Below are 13,192 nucleotides of genomic sequence, written 5' to 3'. Positions count from 1 at the left end.
CACACACACACACACACACACACACACAGTCCTAATAGAAAAAGGATGACACATGAGGCAGAGTGGAGGTCTTCCCATGCCCCTCTGCCCTTTCTGTTGGACTTGGACATCTCCCACAGGCTGAGCTGCAAATAGACAGTACCCCCAAAAACCTCACACACTCTCTTACACACAGATACGTACACAAACACATATGCAGGCACACACACAGAACTATACTTAGATGCCTACTCTGGCCTACCACCATACTCAAACTGCCTCTCCCCACAGTGAGATGGGGCACATCAGCTTGACTCTTTAAACAGACAAAACTACATCATCCCTCTCACTGAAACTTGTGAAATGTGTAAAGTGAAAAAGTACAACTTAAGAAAGTCCTACACACACTGGCCTGCTTATATTTGATAAAGTACACTAGCACAGTAAATTTCATCGCGTGCAGTGCAGCTCCCAGTCTAGCTGGCAAGCAACTAGAACATCTGTAACCGTTAATGTCCAAACAGATCACAGTAATAGTTTATGATATGTCAGGAGGGGTCTAATAGTCATACTACAGAGCAGAAACAAGGTTTTATTGAACCATTTGTCAGGGGTGAACTACTTTAAAGATTGCACAGTAAATTACTGTGTAAAATCACTGATAAGACACCTACAGTAGAATACAGTTAAATAATGTAGTTTGAGATATTGCTCTTCAGGGAGGTGTATTCGTTAACAGTGGCTTTAGAACAGGTTCTGTGGAAAGATGTCCACAAATGCATTGACACTTACTTAAGCCTAGATTATCCTTTCTATGTCTGCAAGATCGCAAGGGTCCACTAGTGTCCACGTAATGTAAATTTTGTCATGGAGGGTGTAAGCTTAGACTTTGCGCCATCATCTGCATACTTTAAATCTTTTTGTGACCATGCTGCCACTATGTAATATGGGGAATAACTTCTGCATGCACTGGAAAATCAAAATGGATGCTGAATTTGTAGAGTCTTGTGAAGAGATCCATTAAAACCCGTATCTCCACAATTAATTTTTAAACAATATAAAGACAATCAAATGTGCAACAATTTGTGGAGGGAAGTTTCCCAGAGTGGGAAAAGAACAAAGCATACAGCAGAAGTGGAATTTTTTAACAGGCCGATTTATGAAGGCACGGAAGAAGCTGAAGGGCAGGAGTGGAGTAGCAGGCGGGAAAGTTTGTGTTCCCCTTGATGTTTCCCCTCTTGAGCTGGCTGTCAGACTTTGTGAAAGAATGCTGATCAACTGCACAAGTGTGCAACATGTCCCCCAAGCGGACTCCAGAAAGTGGTATTAACAGAACTACTACATGGTCCATGATGTCTGCGACTGTTTGGGAGTATAATCTAGGCTTAACACAGACGCTGAGAGGTCTTGACATATGATCAGATCCCTGCAGCCAAAAAGCACTCCAAAAATGTTTAGTTCGTTAGTTTAACAGAACAGAACATCAGTGAAACAAAGGCAGAAGAAAAGTAACAGCATGTTGCCTACAGGAGATCAAGAGGCAGTGAAGAAAATAATTTGTCTGCTCTAAGTTGGGGCATTGATGTTATAATAAATTGCTTTCATGCATCACCATCATCATGCATCTATTTACACAGAAGCCACTGTGGCATTTTACTATTCAAGTAAACTTTAGTAGAAGTCAAAAAGAAGCTTGCAACTACAAAGCTCAACAAACAAACCACTGATTGACAATTGCTTACGTACAAATTCAGAAATGTTTATTTATTTCCATAACTGAATAAACAAGCTGTTCTCAGAGGAAAATAAGGTCCCCAGACGGTGTTTGAAGCTAGAAAGGTGACAGGGTCTGCCAAATATAAACAAAGTAAAACAGTTGTGTTGCCCTTTAAGGTTTGTATGTTTTGTTTAGGCATATAAATTCAGTCAATGAAGATCTTTCACTTCTGATTAAAATTTCTTCCCCAAAACTAAATAGTGCACCTTTAACAAGGGCACTGCAGTGCAGCATTTTTTCTGTTGTACTGTGACCTTGCAGGAAAAGTGAGACCATGATGATGGCTTAACCTGCAGCATGTGATTCAAAATAAGATTATTGCATTCAGTATAGCAAACAGCAAAACACACAATTTGAATAAACAAAACTACTGATCTGCATCAAATGGATATAGTGATCAATTAATAGTGAACCACAATAATAAAAATATGATCTTATTTTTTAAGACAACAAACAGATCTGAATACGTGATCTTGTGAAAATGCACAAGTTACATTTACATGGAGTTACATTATTAATGAGAACCAGCATCAATAGCTAATGGCTAAAGATTATTAAAAACAAAGACAGAGATAGAGAGAGAAACTGAAAAAAGATACAAGAGAAACATGATCACCAAGGAGCACTTCCCAATCCCTTTCACCCTGCAGGAATCCTGTTGCACAGCTTTAGTGGTATTTAGAGAGTCTATGTCACTCAGTAAGCGTTGGTCCATCAGTAGAGCTAAATGTGATTTAAGAGTAGAAACTACATGTAGTTGAAAGATACAGTTGCTATACAAGTCTCTACACCCAGAATTTATTGTCAAACAATACTACGCAACTTTTAAAAAAGCAACAGCAGTAACGGTACATCAAAACGTTAAAAGTGGTACCGCTATAATGGCTACATTGTGTGTGCTTCAGCTTACTCTGGAAATGCTTGACAACACAAGGACAACTTCAATGCCACAACAATTCCACACAATGACAAATGATCGTGACTCCTGAATGACCTTACTGTTGTACAGTATATCACTGTGAACATCAATGCACACCCCCAGAGTACAGTGTTGTTTTATTCTGGACTCCTACTGCTGATATTTTTGCAAGAGATCAAGGTTCTTCCCACATCCAGTCCTACTTAATAATCTTTAATATGTTAACCCCATGACCTGCAGCATAACACTGACCCAAAATCATTTTTAATATATGTCTTTACTACCAACGTAATACTGTCAACGCCACATAAAACCCCACATCACCATCCCAGTTTATATTACAGGTATAAATGACCCCTAACATCTATAACACATTGGACAACAGGCAGTAAATCCTCTAACCTCATTCTAAATAGAGATGCACCGATCCGATATTGGGATCGGATATCGGCTCCGATATTGACTAATTAGCTGGATCGGATATCTGATGAATGAGGCCGATCCAGCATGCCGATCCAGTCATTTCATTTTTATTGATATTGTTACAGCGATCTAGTCACGTCGGTTACGTCGTCACGCAGAGCACGCACAGCAGCTAGTGATAAGCAAACACAGAGCAACATGGCGCAAGCGCCGGACCGAGCTAAGTCTGCTATTTGGAAACATTTCAAACTTGATACGCCAACAAGTCCGACTGCAACATGCAATATCTGCAACGCGAAAGTTGCGAGGGGTGGTGATAAAGTTAGTAAGTTTAACACCACAAACTTAAATAGGCACCTCCAAAAGCACCATGCTAAAGAGCACGCAGAGCTCCGAGCGAAGCCAGCAGAGAGTACAACGACGCAGCTAACTTTGGCGGATGCACTGCAAAGACGGGAGAAACTGCCAGCCGGCAGCGTGAAAGCAACCAACATAACAGAGAAGGTTATGGAGTTTATTGTTTTGGATTCGCAGCCCCTCTCTGTTGTTGATAACGAAGGATTCCGCCGCCTACTTGAACATCTTGAGCCAAGGTACAGTTTACCATCTCGAAAATATTTTTCTGAGACCGCTCTGCCTGAACTGTACAAGAAAGTGTGCAAACACATATCAGAAGAACTAAAGGATGTAACATCAATGAGCTTCACCACAGATATCTGGAGCTCCGACGTGTGCCCCATGTCACTTTTAAGTTTAACTGTGCACTGGTTAGACGCAAGTTATTCACCTCACAGCGCAATGGTCCAGGCGAAAAACTTCCACGGATCACACACCGGAGATGCGATTTCGGCAGCTATAAAGGAAATGCTTGATCAGTGGCATATTCCGTTGACAAAAGTGCATGTCATTTTGAGGGACAATGCGAGCAACATGAAAAAAGCCATGGACACCATGGGAGTGCGCAGCTTGGGCTGCTTTGCTCATACGCTGCAGCTCGTAGTCAACGAGGGACTGTTGTCACAGCGGAGCGTGAGTGATGCCATTGCAAACTGCCGACAGATTGTGGGACATTTTAAACATTCCCCACTTGCGTATTCAAGGCTCCATGATATCCAGCTCCAAATGCAAATGCAACCTAAACGCCTGCAACAAGACGTCAGGACGAGATGGAACAGCACGTACTACATGATAGAGAGTCTTCTGGAGCAGAGGCGAGCCCTTGGTGCCTATGTTGCTGATCATTTTGTATTTTTGAATTTTGAAGTTAATTAAGCCATTGTTTGTTGGGTTTCAGGCAGCTGCTATATTTTATATTACATTTTAAAATATCTGTTTGCAGTGCACTTTAAATGGAAGTGTTATTTATTTCTTTTTGCTGCTAATGTACACTGTTATTGTTGTTATTTGTTAATAAATAATAAGTTGATTTATATCTGTGTTAATTTGTTACCTTTTTTAACAAGGCTAAATGTTTATGCCAAGCCTGATGCCTTCACTCACATGGCAAGGTATACAGTTCATTCATTCAACAGTAGTATCGGATCGGTATCGGGTATCGGCCGATAACTCAGCCCAGGTATCGGTATCGGGATTGGATCGGAAAAAACTGGATCGGTGCATCTCTAATTCTAAACACACCTTTAAGATTACAAGTAACATGATGCTGATACTCAGGTATGGAAAAAACAGTCCATTCAATCCAGATGTTTTATCTGTGCTGGCATAGCAAATCAATTCTAAACTCATAGGAAAAAACCAACAGATGTTACACTGTTTACCTACTTTTAATTTTGATGTCTTCACTTACAACTTGTTTTAGGTCACACAACAAAGGCCTTATTTTTCATGCTCATGTTGAAGAAGACAGTTTTCACTCCACTAATATTACACATTAGAGTATGATTACAGGTCTTGGAGAGTACTACTGCAAATGTGAGAAAGTACTATAAAGCTACATGTACACTAATCTGATAAATTGCATCCAGTCAGTGATGTCACTCAGTGGCATCATGGGTAATGTTGGTGCCAGGTTTTGAAAAGCAGTTGAAAAGTGGTCTAGCATTTCACTCCTGTGAAACTGTTGGATTCATTATGAACAGTTTAAAAACAAATGATCTAAATCGATACACAGCAGAACCAGAGATATCGTCTTCTTTATGCCATGCATTCTTTTTCCTTCCTTCAAACCCTGGCGCCTACATTACCTACAATGCAACTAGCCACTGAGTGACATCACTGGACGCAATCAATCAGATTACATGCAGTTTCCTCTGGAGCCACAAAGGGTCTTTGTAATACTTTTTCACGTGTACCCCCACAACCTGTAAACACACTTCAATGTGTAAAATTGGCAGAGCAGGTTTTATTTCTGAACTTCTTTATTTACTATGTAATTATTTACTTAGAACTGTGCATACCATATTTGCATGTCTGCAATTAACTGTAATTGCTGGCAGAAAGTTACAGCAATTGTGTTTCATTTGTGTTAAGCACAGTTTTTTTTTCTTATCTCCAACTTTTAACCATCCACTATTTATTTATGAATGAATGAGCACTTTTATCTTAGAGCCATGCACCAAAGAGTGCCCAGCCCACATGGGATTATACAACAAGTCCTCTGGGGCAAACAACAAAATAACACCATTTGTGAGTGCCCTCAAGAAAGGAACATTTCAGCATTTTCTGATCTGCTTAAGGTTTGATTAGGTTTAGGCACAAATCAACTTGGCTTGGGAAGGATCATGGTTTGGGTAAAAACTACTACTTGGTTAAGGTAAATGGTGGTTAAGATTGGGGAACAATCGTGACCATGGTTAAAAGACACTAACATTAAGTGTTGGTAGGAAACAGAACGCGAACATTGGTCAGCCATGTTCGACATTTTGTCAGCCCATCATACCTGGACAACCTCCGCCCCCTGAAGACTATGTGGCTCTGTTACAACATTGTATTATTTCCTCGAACACAAGTCATTATTTATATGGCAAATAGAGAGCCCTGTTAAAGTTTTTGGGCTGTGACTGCTGAAACAACTGATATTGTCGTTTTTCTTGGGAGGACAATTTCAGCTTACAATACACTACTGTTACATAAAATCACAATTACAATTGACAAGAAATTTAACTTAGAACATTTTGCAAAAAGCCTGATGTTTTCAAATAACAGTGAAGTCTTTCGTTGACAACTCTGGAGTAGGTTTTGTTTCTTAGATACGTTTTGGGAAGGATTTCCACTAAGCACAGGGATTATTCTCAAAGCAGTCACTATGAACATAATACAGAATACATATTTGTCTCTTTTTAGTTCAACCAATTGCTTCTTTGACTATTCTGATACCAGAATAAACAGTTACTACTGATTGAAGGTATATGTTGACCTCCATAGGTTTCTTGAAATCAACTATCGCAGCAAAATCCGACACAGATCAGTAGTTATTTTCCACAAAATAAACAAAAAATCTGCTTGCGGTCTTTTCAGAGTAAAACCGATAGCACAGAGGATTCGTCTTCCAGCAACAGCTCAAATGAACTGGTTACATTCTTTTTCTGGGCCTAATTCATCTACCATACTCCAAAATAACTGCATCTTGCAGATTCTCTATTTTGAGTGATTCGATTTGTTCCTGTCACTGAGCATTTAGCAAATTAGCTATCCCTTTTCACAAACATGATGTGCACTCCCACCATGCAACTTAAAAAAAACTCCCACTCTTTTCTAATGTCACACAGACAGGCAGACTGAATTCTGGGGGAGTGTAACAGAGAATGGCAAGTCAGCAGGAAGGAACTTAGGTGACCACTGAGGAGGTACCTGCTGTGCCTCATACGTCGCAAGAATTTTAAGCCTAGGGGGTAGGAGTATGAAAGAAAAATCCTAAAAACAATGCAGGTACAAAACATATACAGAAACATATGTTACTAAGAGCATTTGGAAGTGATATATAACCCAATTTCTATTCTATTATAAGTTCAGCAAGTTTGTCACTTACATTGCTGTAGTGCGTAATTCCTCGAAAATGAAATCCTGCAAGTTCCTTTCGTCTCACTGAAGGCTTTGTTGAGCAAAAGGTTTGACCTGAATGCACCCAATACAAACGCCCTACTGTAAGCCTTCTAATGTGCGGTTTACCCTGGAGTCTAGATTATTCAGCTACAAGTGCTGAAAGTCCACTTTTGCCAAGACTCAGAGAGTTGACACATCATGGCCAACAATAGCATAATTAGACATTCCTTACATAATAAGGTAAATGGTAACACAAAGCTGAACTGGGTAATAAAAACTAAAAGAGAATATGGCTTTTTAAAGGGTGTACAGCAATCTGGTCCTGGCACAATTAAACGCACTGCACCTCAGTATTTGAAGGGAAGGGCACTGTTGGCAAGAAGCGCTATCAGTCCTTCTAGATGGCTATTGGCATAACAGCAGTTGGTTTACAGGTCAAACAGCCAAATATTTTAGAGGCAGTACTGCTAACATTAAAATGGTGGAACAAACACATAACAGTTGTTCGGCTTAGGTGTGGTGTTGATTTAAAAAATATGTCCTTCACAGGAGAATGGCTGCATTCATCTAATGAATACTGTGCATGACTGTACTGTATGTGAGAAAGTCCTGGCCACACCAATGACACAAATTCAGCTGAAGAAGGCTTAAGTCAATGTCAGGTTTTACAAAACAAAAACAGAAAAATAAGCTTAAATTCCCTATCCAGTGCTATAAATATTATTTTTAAAGGGGAAACTGACATGTGCATATCATAGGACATTAAAAAACACTAAAAAGGTTTAGAATCAGACATTAAAAAACTGTGATCTCAAGTTGATAATTGACACATCTAGACAGCCAAAACAACAATCCCATTTATCATTGTGAGACTACACCGTCAACAACATGCATTCAATCAAGCCACTGTACTGAGAGAGATGGAGAGAGTCGGAAGGAGGGAGAACAGAGAGAAAGCACATAAGAAATATAATCAGAGGCTGGTTTTTCAACCATCTGTCCAGAGATCCAGAGATTCTGAGAGGACCATAATGACTGCAATAGTGTTGTTGATTGTTGCAGTGAGAATTGGTCATGGTTAAATTAATTCTAACACTGTGCAACGGTATGCAAATGACAGACAGAGGGAACACTGAATCTGCAGCATTAATTAACCGTCCTAGATGGCTCATTAGAATTCATGATTTTATTAGCTAATCAAGTATTTTATGTGTGGATGCTTGTGTTAATATAATAAAAAAAAAAAGTTTCAGATTTCAACAGCTCATCAATCGTTCAACTAACCTCCATTTGAGAACCACACTACATATTTTGTAGCTATGGCCAAGGTGCCAGTACTGGACAACTGTCCTGCATGCAAAAATCTCTCAGCCGTTATATATCACGCAGACAATAAAATGTCAACTCTTACTGAATTGCAAACACAAACAAAGTAATTATGTATGCATTATTAATTGACAATGTCAAAGGAGCAGCACCACTGTTTGTAAAGAAGATTAATGAGGATGGCAGTCTGCCTTTCAAACTCAGATTTTGATATATACAGTATATATACCCTTTACTTCAAGGAGGATTTCGATGTTCTAACGAGAGACCATCTTGCAAAGCAATCACCCAGCCACGACGCCTGATTACTTTATTATTACATGAGACCACACACATCTTCATAGTGGAATTTTCAACTGCTATTTTCCACTATGAATTTTTATCTCAACTACACACCAGTCAAATTTCCTGAATGCATCTTGCACAGTTGTGACGTCATCATGTTGACAAGCTCTGTCATGAACATGGCAACACTGGTAGCCACTGCATTACAAAAGAAAGAGGCATCTAAAATACATATTTGGAGTTGAATCTAAGAGAGACACACCTGAAACGTTGATCATAATTGGCTGCTACATTATTGATGTGTACATCTGTCAAAAAAACAATTAGTGCAAAAGGTCAAAGTTGAGTGACAATACGAAGTAACTATACGAGGCCTAATAGTTGTTTATAGCAGATAGTTCAGGGAGTAACCCGAACAGCAAGCAGCCAAAAAATGAGAACAGTTTAGGAAATAATTACAATGTCCACCTTGACTGTCCTCTATTATGACTTTAGATAGAATGACAAAGAATTTGTTCTATAATCACTTTCTATAACCTCTGTAGAGTTTTGTTAGTTTGAATGCCTGCCTTAAGGCTTTTTGCTCAGAAAGGAACACAAAAATGAACATGAACAGACTCCAGAGACACTAAAGGTGTAATGGATACACAGTGGATCAGATTTTAAGATTGAGAAGTGAAACAGTGCAACAGTGCAACATCTTTAATCTTAACAAAGTGCACAGTCTAATGCAACCAGGAGAACAAGAGAAGAGATGCTTCCTAACATCAAACCCTTCAAGTTGTATTTTGAGATGAACATATTTCTTCTTTGTGTGCAGGCTCATTGATGTGGACTGCGTCATCTTGATTTGCATTGGTTCACCTTGGACACTACGACTGCCAACAACTGTAACAATTAACCTTGCACACTAAAGCCCAAATAATCAGTATGAGTGCCACAACTGGTGACAACAGTTACACCTACAGTATAATAATCATGTCAGGGGCTCTATTATTCACAGGGGTGTGGAGATGGCTATCATCAGAAAGTCTGAAACAATTATCATTAGCATACAGTTAACATAAATTTAAACTATTATAACTTATTACTAACAGAATAGCAGGGCTGGGCAATGTGGCCTTAAAATAAAATTGCAAGTCTTTTAGGCTTGTCTTGATATTTTGAAATTTCTTTGAAAACACTTCATAAATGCTAGAACTGGCCAACAAAATTAAATATCATAATTGTTTTTTACCAAATACCTCCATGTCTCATATCATTATAACGATATGAATATATTGACAGCTCTAATTTACAGTATATTGAGTCAATGGCAGCCGAAAAGGCAGGTAGATAGCATCCCTGATTAAATCTTCAGTTAGGCTACTTAAAGTTGAGCTACAGTTGTGTCTCTCATGCATGTAATCCTCAATGTAACTGTATTACTATTACATTTCAGTGGCACAACTCCCAGCACCCAATTTTCTGAAAAATACCCGCTGTCTATACAGGTAACTGCAAATGGCATATATGTTTGCTCACAAGTTTTCATGTCGGACAACATTTAAGTCGATACCAGTATATCTTTGATAGGCCAAGCAATATATCAGTCATTTCCAGCCACCGTCTTTGTTAGGTTTAAAAGAAAAGAGGCGCAAATTGAGTAAGAGGGTTAAAAATCCTTTATAGCATTGATTTAATATATTCTCATCCAGACGGAAAAGTTTTTCACAGCAGCAGGTAAGTTGCTTTGCTCTCTGATTCAAATGTTATGGTAAAACTGTGGCTGTGGAAAGTATAGAGAACAGAAAATAGGTCGCCCTATTATATCATCAGCCGATCATTATGTATTCAAACTGTATGATATGAAGAAAGAAGATGCACCATGTTGCATGTGCAGCACACATCCACAAAATAGATGTGTAACGTCAAGAATGTAATTGGCTGCATCCACCCCCTCTGTTGCACTATAGCCTGGTAAAATTTTTACATTTTACTTCTTAGCCAAAATATATGCTGATACCAATATATATCCGCAATACGCAAGTACTGACCTGCCCATTTTATCAGTCGACTCTAATGAGTTGTTCAAGAAAAGCTACAACACATATCATGTAGCATTAAGTAAATACAATCATGGCAGGATTAATTATATGAAATCATGGTAACATTAAAAGACTCCCTACTCATTGACACAGCATTATAACAAGCTGTTAAAAGAGAAAACAACACTGACGATGTCAATATTTATAACAGAGAGGGATGAGCTAGTGTATGTAAGACAACAAGTAAAGAATTTAGAAATCATGTATAATTCTTAAGAGTCATTTTCCAGACACCGTCTTTGTTTAGTTAAAAGGAAAAGAGCCACAAATTGAGTAACAGGGTTTAAAAATCTTTTTTATAGTGCAGCAGATCTAATATATTCTCATCCAGACGGAAAAGTTTTTCACGGCAGCAGGTAAGTTGCTTCGCTCTCTGATTCAAACATCATGGTCAAACTGAGGAAAGTATGAAGAACAGAAAATAGGTCGCCCTATTATATCATCAGCCGATCATTATGTATTCAAACTGTATGATATGAAGAAAGAAGCTGCACCATGTTGCATGTGCAGCGCACATCCACAAAATATATGTGTAACGTCAAGAATGTAATTGGCTGCATCCATCCCCTCTGTTCACTGCATACCTGCGGCACAATGCAACTCTGTGGCAACGACAGCACACAGAATGGGTAGCAACAGTGTGTCATTCCTGCCGACGCATCTCACTACGGATGCCAGGGCATCTCCCCATTATCACCGACTCCTCATCGGACAGCAGTCTGCTAACAACCATGACATGGACAAACTAAAAAGGGACCGCAAAAACACTAGATTGTCAAAGGACCATCTCCCACCCCCGCTGACTGGATATGTGGGTGATAAATCTCAGATCGGATGCAGTGTCCTACCTGTTTCTGCTGTTCCAGGAGGGAGGAGAAGAGGAGGAGGAGGAGGAGCAGGCGCATCAGGATGAAGATAGATGCCGCATTTAGAAGATCAGGAGATGAGGGAAATCGAGCTGTAGCGGGGACGTGGTGCTGCTCCTGGGTTCAGTCACGACGCAAGTCCCGATCGCTTTGCGCTCAGCGGCTACTTTTGGCGCACAGCTTCTCCAACATGCAGGCGATTTTCAGAGAACTTGTGAAGCAGTCATGTAATTAAATGAGGGGGAAACCGTGTTGGCAAACAATACATTAAGTGAACTGCAGTGTAAATCCTCCATGAAAACCACACTGAATATTAACTCCTGGGTATTTAAGGTTCGCCTAATAAACAATATTAACTGTTAATTAAACGAAGTAGCAAGTAGTTAAAAGTAAGACAGGACCCTGTTTTGCATTTTAAACTATTTCTTAATTTTAAACTATTTCTTAATGACTTAATTTTAAGAGCAACAAACTGACCATAGCTTAGCTAGCTAAAACATACATTAGCATTACGACTTCCTTGCACCTAATTCTTTTGGGGCTCAATCTTGTCCATTATTGCATGTTTTAATAAAAGTCTTATAATGTAATAAACATACCGTTGTTTTGAATTCCCCTACCTATAATTGTCCAAAGGTTTCCCCGGTTTACTCGTCCTTCAAAGCATCGCTTTAACGTTTCTGAGACTTCCCTTGTGAGAAATAGTGCTAACGTTAGCTTGCTAGCATCTTCTCAACTTTTTTTTTTTTCAACAAATAACTCCGAGCTAAACTTAAAAAAAACGCACACATACGGGCATACTGAAGTTTACATTTCGGGTTTTCCTCAAAAGGTTTTCCTCTCCCAGGAAAGTGAAAAATATTCCGTGAAGCTCCTTTCCTCCTAGTTCCTTAAAGGTAACATTAATAAAGATGGCTGCCGGCGGAGACATAACGGCTAATGCCAACGGCCAAAAGTATCTTAGTGCTGGTTGTGTAGAAGAAGGCAAGACAAAGATAAACACATTAGAAGATAGATAGATACATTTTCCTGATAACAAAACTTAAAATTTTCAACCCCAATGATTTTTCAAAGGTGATACTGAAACTGATTTTTGTGAATTTTAAAAAAATCCGATAACGAGTAGCCTACTATATGTAGGGTGGCCCTGGTCGATCATCGGCCGATATTCGGTATTTCACTTTCGATATCAGGGATTTTTCTGTCAGATTGACGATGGAATAAATTAATTTAAAACTGTGCTAATTTGGGTCTGATGCAACGTCCTTTTAACACAACTTCGCACCCACAACAATATCTGTTTGACCGATAAACACTGAATAATCTGAATCTGCAAAGTAATTAAATGTATCAAATAAATGTAGTGGAGAGGAAGTAAAAAGTAGCAAAAAAATGGAAATACTCAAGTAAAATAGCCTACCTGAAAATTGTACTTAAGAACAGTACTTGAGTAAATTGTAGCCTACTTTATTTCTTCGCTGGTTGTTCAAAGAGTTTCATTTTAACTGCAAATTCATCGGTTTTCAGT

General features: G+C 39.0%; 1 protein-coding gene across 10 annotated transcripts in view; it reads right to left on the bottom strand.

The window, feature by feature from the left end:
* Positions 1–12,579, bottom strand: part of atp2b2 (ATPase plasma membrane Ca2+ transporting 2) — a 132,407-nt gene extending 119,828 nt beyond the window's left edge. For 3 of the 10 annotated variants that reach the window (XM_084349206.1, XM_084349205.1, XM_084349200.1), the window contains exons 1-2: positions 12,285–12,577; positions 11,647–11,875 (exon numbers count right to left, since the gene is read on the bottom strand). The gene's annotated coding sequence lies outside the window, so the exon portion shown is untranslated. Of the gene's footprint in view, positions 1–11,646; positions 11,876–12,263 lie in introns of all 10 variants that reach the window. The other 7 variants (XM_084349196.1, XM_084349194.1, XM_084349198.1 and 4 more) reach the window with 5 other exon arrangements.
* Between the last annotated feature and the right edge of the window lie 613 nt (positions 12,580–13,192).

The sequence above is a fragment of the Pagrus pagrus genome, assembly GCF_965226575.1.
Source record: "Pagrus pagrus genome assembly, chromosome: 3".
Lineage (NCBI taxonomy): Eukaryota > Metazoa > Chordata > Actinopteri > Spariformes > Sparidae > Pagrus > Pagrus pagrus.
The sequence above is the reverse complement of the archived record's forward strand: the minus strand, read 5'-3'. Positions and strand labels throughout refer to the sequence as shown.